Source organism: Aythya marila (assembly GCF_965140915.1).
Source record: "Aythya marila genome assembly, chromosome: 9".
In the NCBI taxonomy this organism is placed as follows: domain Eukaryota; kingdom Metazoa; phylum Chordata; class Aves; order Anseriformes; family Anatidae; genus Aythya; species Aythya marila.
The window spans coordinates 24,232,700-24,239,053 of NC_139050.1; positions in this window are offsets into that span (position 1 = coordinate 24,232,700).

Sequence of the window (6,354 nt, forward strand, 5' to 3'; positions counted from 1 at the left end):
CCCTGCCTGCAACACAGCATGGCCCAGGTGCCCACACGGCCAGGCTGGGGCCTGGCTCCCAGCTGCAAGGTGTTGGCAGCAGCTGGTGGTGACTGAGGCTTTGCCCCAGCAGAGCTGTGCTGCAAATGGAGCATCCCCGGGGAAAAACAGCCCTCTCCTCCTGCAGGAGGGCAGGGGAGACCCAGCAGAAGGCCTGCAGCAGTGGGGGGCCTCCCGGTGCCTTCAGCAGCATCCCTTGGCACCGCCGGTTTCATGGTGCAGACACAGGCTGTTCCACTAGAGAGCAACATCAGCCTGTCTTTTCCCTGCGTGGCCAAAAGAAATCTCTCTCCAAGACGGGAAAAGGGCTCGCCTCCACCTTCTGCTTTGCCAGCAGGCCTTGTGTGCCCCCACAGCACCTCACTCACCTCACGTTTGCCCCGTCAAGAAACACCAGAAAAAAAACTCTCTAGCAAACAGCATGTCGCTTCATGTTAAGGCAATGTGTTTTAATCGGGCCCATTAAAACAGGAATACATCCAGAAAACTGCTCACAGCAGTTGAGCCTGGACCAGGTGCACTTCTTAGACAGAAAGTTCCCCTAAGTTTGCACTGACAAATAAATCCGACTTGGCTGGCTGCTAAGCTTTAAGACAGCTTTTCCCAATTACAACAGGCAACACTTACCAGAGGTGGACGCAGGGATCACCAGCACAGGGGCTGCCTATTAATCAGCAGAGGGCAGGTGGTGTTTTTTAAGAGAGTTTATGCCTGCCCTGTTGAGAAAGCCCAATATTTTCATTTTTAATCTAATTATTTCACCAATCACAGAAGGTCTCTGTATCTCCATCCACCTCCATGTTCCCTTATGAAAGGCAGAATTTAATTAAAAACAGGGGTTTATGCCTATGCACCTTTTTTTTTTTTTAAAGGGAGATGTGGTATCAAGAAGCAGGGCAGGTACCACTACTGCTGACCCACACAGCTCTGCTGTAAGACTTATAATATTTAGTATTCTTAAAGCCTAATCTCTTAAAACCCTGTGATTGCAGAAAATTGCAGATTTCATTTTAAAAAGTCAGCTCTGAGCCTTGTGCTAAAAAGACTCCGGCTCGAGGAAGGAAATAACAATAACCCCAAATGCAATTGCATTTAACCTTTTCCAGTATCATCATTCGAGAGGAAATGAGTCCTGGCTTGGGATATTTCAGGGATATCACATGGAAAGCACAGCCAGTGGCACATGAAGAAGCAACAAGCCGTGTTTCTGATTCCTGAGGTGGATGGCTCTGTGAAACAAGTCAGCCTGAAACTTGCCAGGTGAATAACCCTGACGGGGCGATGTGCCTGCAGATCTCTGCAGCAGCCAAGCTCCGTCCCGCAGAGCTCCCGTGGCACAACACCGATGGGCTGTGGTGTTGCAACGCCCCCTGGAAATAAAGAAATGGAAACCCTTACTTTGCTTTAGCCCAGATGCTTTGTCCTGGCAAGCTTCTGTTTTGTAACAAAGTGAGGTTGCACCACTTGGAGTGGCGGTGTTTTAGAAGAGGCGCGTGCTGCGAGCTTGTAATCCTGCGAGCAGGTGGGAACAAAGCTGCCTGCCCTGTGTGGAGGCCTCAGAACTTGCTGGGAGTTTGGGGTATTTACAGTATTAAAGAGTCACAGGGGAGGGAGAGCATTGTTTCTTCTGATAGACAAGCTAGATGTGAGGGACTCTGGATTAAAATTAAAGTCAGAGGAAAGATTCCCACTGGTTTCTTTGGAGCAGGCTCCTTGTGCCCATGCAGGGTGAAAATTAACCATCCTAAAAACACAACTCCGCGTTTAACAGGCGAGAGGTGGCAGGAGGACAGCATCATGGGCTCAGGCCCATCTCACACTTCAGCGTGCTCTGAGAGGCAGTGAGGTGCACTGCACGTGGTGTCTGCATCCCAAAACCACGAGCATGCCCGTGCTGCCAGAGGACTTCCTGAAGAGAGAGCACCCTGTGCCCAGCAGGGTTATCTCCTACCCACTGAACCACCTTTTCCCAGGCATATTTTTCCTAATTTCCCCTGGGGGTGCCCCAAGAGGAGCCCCTGCCTGCAGCTCTCCCCTCCTTCCCTGCACCTCTCCCAGCAGCAGCAGAGGCAGCAAAAGAATCTCCGACAGGATAATGAAGGTGAATGCCCAGTAGTACTAAATTAATATTATAAATAAATTATTAAATATATTGTATTTATTAGATCTTTTAATGGTGTAGGAGCAGAGGGATTTCCTTTCCACCTCTCCTAGCAGCCTTTAAAAAGAGCACGTTTCTCTGGGCAGAGCTGAAAGACAAAGTGGGGTTTGCGGGAGGGGGGAGGAAAACACCAGAGGTTTCAGAAATTTCCCGTGGAAAACTGGTATCAGAATAAGCAGGATTACTCACAAGGCTGGTTATACCCGTACAGCATTGTGAAAGCACGAGGAGATGAAGCAGATAGAGGAGAGAATTGCGTGTGTGTACACGGCGGTGAAAGCCTTCTCCAGCCACTGGCTGTGACCCAGAGGAGCCACACCACTGCCTGGAGCCACCAGCCAGCAGGTGAGGGCTTCCAACCCCACCAAACACCGTCCTGTGCTCTCAAGGGAAGCATTCAGTCCCCAAATAAGAGGTTTCCTCCAAAGCCCCGAGGACGCCGTGCCAGGAGCAGGTGCCATCAGCTGCTGCCCGCCCGCTGCCCCAACTTCTGGTGCCCTCAGCCACGAGGTCCCAGCTTGGGGCAGCTTTAGGGTCTGATATTTAAGGTCCCTTAAGGTATTTTTAATCCTCAAAGACAAATATTCACACCTGATATCTGAGGGAGGGTTGGGTATGGTCGTGTTCAGACCTTCTGTAGGTCATTTATGAGATTCAGATTGTGACGGGAGATCACGCACTCGCTTATACAGACTATTAGACCGGCTGTAGCAATTTAATGTTTTCAGAAGGACTCGTTGGGAGCAGGGAGTGATGAGACAAGGTGAATCACGCAGGAGTATAGATCCCGCCCAGCCCTGGTACTCAAGTTGATTAATCGTTCATCCTCTAATTACGCGTGGCACCAGATCTCCCATGCCACCCAGCCCCTCTGCGCTGGCCCGGGTACAGGCAGCATCGCCCAGCTGGAGTCTGCCCACGGCACCCATTAGTGTTGGTATTTATGGTGACAAGTGATAGGATGCTACTGTTTGCAGTGCAACCTCATTTCGGATTTACTGTGCAGATGCTGGGGCCTGGCCTGGGTGCCACAGGGTGCTGGGATCTCCCTGGGGACCTCCAGGAGCTACCAGGAGCTGCCCCTGGGCCCTGCTCTGGGGCAGAGGGACCCGGAGGTGCCTCCAGCCTCAGCCCCACTGTGGTGCTGTGGTTCTGTGCACTTCCAGCATGCAGAGGACCCTGCAGGTATTTTGCTCCTGCACTTCTGGTAAATTGTACCTATTCAGACGAGTAAGGGGAATCTCTGGGCCTGCCCCGTGTCGGCACAAGTTCCCGTCTGCAGAGGGCAGAGCCTGTCGTGGAGTTAATAAAAGCATCACCACGGTACTTCGGTATGACTCGGTAAATATTTGCCATTCGAAGTTTGCAAATACCAAACGTGCTCATAGATTATGACAGGAACGCAGACAGCTAACCAGTGCAGATCTTTATTTTTAGAACCTCCGCGTTTCCGTGCTCTCAAAGGGTTGCCTTAATCCCTAGCGAGCAGCCTCACAGCCTGGTGCTTTACCTTCAGGGACGGATGAAGCTTGGTATATATGAGTGAAATAAGTGGCAGAAAGCAATGGGTCTGGGCACTGCATAAATCCCTGCTTCCTCTGGCAGGAGCCAAACTGCAGGAGCTGGCAGAAGGAAACAGGATCAACGCACACCTGGACACCAAAGCCTGCCGTGGTGTGCAACGCAGCCGTGGAGCCAAAAACCAACCTTGCCCAGTGATATTTCCCAGCAGGGTGTGACAGAGCCTCCAGACTCATGGAATATTCAAAGAGTGCAGTTTTGACTTTATAACTGTTGAGCCAGCCTTCATGGCAGGTACGCTGCGTTATTCCTGTCTCAAGGGGGTAATCTGCATGTGTCCTGCAGCAGAGAAGGCCAACGCTCGGATCCCCAGCAATAATTAACACAAATCCCCAGTGGTGAAACAAGGAAGGGAGCAGATCTTGCAGAGCACCAAACCCCAGCTAGACAAGGAAATAAACTGACTTTTTTTTTATATACTTCATAAAAATAATGACTTTGCTATGACTCTGGCCACACCAAGAGCATGACTCTTTCGGGGTTCAAACAGGTTTGGAGCAAGGGATGGCAACCCCAAGGAAGGTGACGGCTAGATCTAGGTTACCCATATCACTTATCTTTTATGTTCTAGGTCTGTTTTTAAGGCATTGGGAGCTTTGGGGGATTTGAGCCCAGGGACAAGGGGCAGCCCAGCTTGGTACAGGCTTCTCCTGGCTCAGTGAATGGGGGAGACCAACAGAAGCAGGCAGCTCAAGGAAAAAGAGCAGGTGGAGGGAACAATCCTTCCCTTTCCCAGCACCAGTGCATGATAAAACAAACCACAGCCTCAGTTTTGACAACCAAGAGTGCTTTTGCAAGTATTTTTAAGGAATCAGTGTGAGGGATACACACCTGCTACTACATCCCTGGCAAAAATCTCATATCGAGCCCCATCCGACCAGCATCCAGGGAGCTAGAGTGGGGTATGACTACTTGGTAGTTTAAAACAAAGCCTCTGTGTAAGTATTTTTAGGATCAAAGACTAAGCCAGCATCAGTTCTGCAGACAACATCCATAAAAATAGCAGCAGAAGGAAGAAGGTTCTTAGGGTACGAGCCGGGAACGAAAGCACCAAGCACCACATCCTGATTGCCCCTTTGCTGCTGGTGCTACTTTGTTTGTGTAAGCGCCTTTAAAGACATCAAACAAGGAAAGAGCATTTTTAAAGCATCATTAAAATGTGCTCCTATACAAAAGCAGCTTCAGCAGCTGTCGTTACCTCTGGCCTTTGAAACAGTCTGAGCTCCTTTATGGCCTTCAGCAGACACCACAGTGGCAGTGGTGGGGTGACAGGAGCCAGCCACACCTCGGGGTGCTGCTGCTGGGGCAGCTACATCCCTGCACTGCCCCCAGGCAGTTGTGCTCACTTTGTGCTGCAGTCACTGGCAAAAGAAACTTCTTTTTTGGCAGATGGGATATGGGGGATGTGGGATGTGGGGCAGGGAGGTGGGTGGCTCAGTGCTGGGGCTGAGGATGCACCCATGGGTGCCCACGCTCCTTCGGGCTGGGTGCAGCACCCAGAGGTGATGGTGCCTCCGGTGGCACTGGGGTGATTTCAGCCCACCTCCAGCTGTGGGAGCTGCCTGCTCATGGACAGGGATCAGGACCTGCTCAGGGCAAAGATCCAGAACCACACACAGCCCTGGCCCCACTGGTGCTCAGGGGGTGTTCTCAGCACCCTCTGGTCAAAGCAAGTGAAGGATTTTTGCCTTGGAAGGCAGAACAACGTGCACCGCAGCGGGGGGACACCAGAAACCACCCAGAGGTGCCACAACCCTGCAGGAAACCCCAAAACCCTAAATGACAGAATCAGCCCGGCCAGAGGAGCGCTGCCATCGCTCTGCTCAGCGAGAGAGGCTGCACCTGCATCCTGCTGCGGGGAAGCAGGCAGCGTGAGCACGCCGGGAAGCTCATGGAGCTCTTCAGCAGCGAGCAGCCCGCTGCAGCACTCTTGGTACCGAGCAGGGAACAAGCACAGAAAACCCAAGCTGCACAGAAAACCCAAGCTGCTTGTCGAGCGGCTCTGCGCAGCACAGGGCTCTGCTTTGCCCACCCGCACCTCTCTTTCTGTGCTGCCAACACCTCCCCTGATCCTCCGCCACCAGTCCCCTCCTTGCGGCGGGCTCCCCGCAGCGCGGCTCCCCCCCAGCCGCAGTGCGAGCTGCGCTCCCGCCTGGCTGCACCGCATCCCACAGCACCCCACAGCACCCCACAGCATCCCACAGCACCCCACAGCATCCCGTACCGCTGCATCCCACCGCACCGCATCCCCCTGCATCCCATCCCACCCCATCCCACTGCACCGCACCGCATCCCTCTGCATCCCCTCTCATCCCCCGGCCCCGCACGGCCCCGCACGGCCCCGCACGGCCCCGCACAGCCCCGCAGCAGCTCGCCGGGCCCGCGGGTGGCCGCAGGGGGGCTCCCTCGGGGTTCGCCAGCCGATGCCACCCGGAGCCGGGCCGCCGGGGGGGGCGCGTTGACCCGCGGCCCCCGCCCCGGCTCCGGGCCCGGCGGGGCGGGGCGGTGCGGAGAGGTGCGGAGCGGGGCGGAGAGGTGCGGAGCGGAGCGGTGCGGAGCGGGGCGGCCGGGAT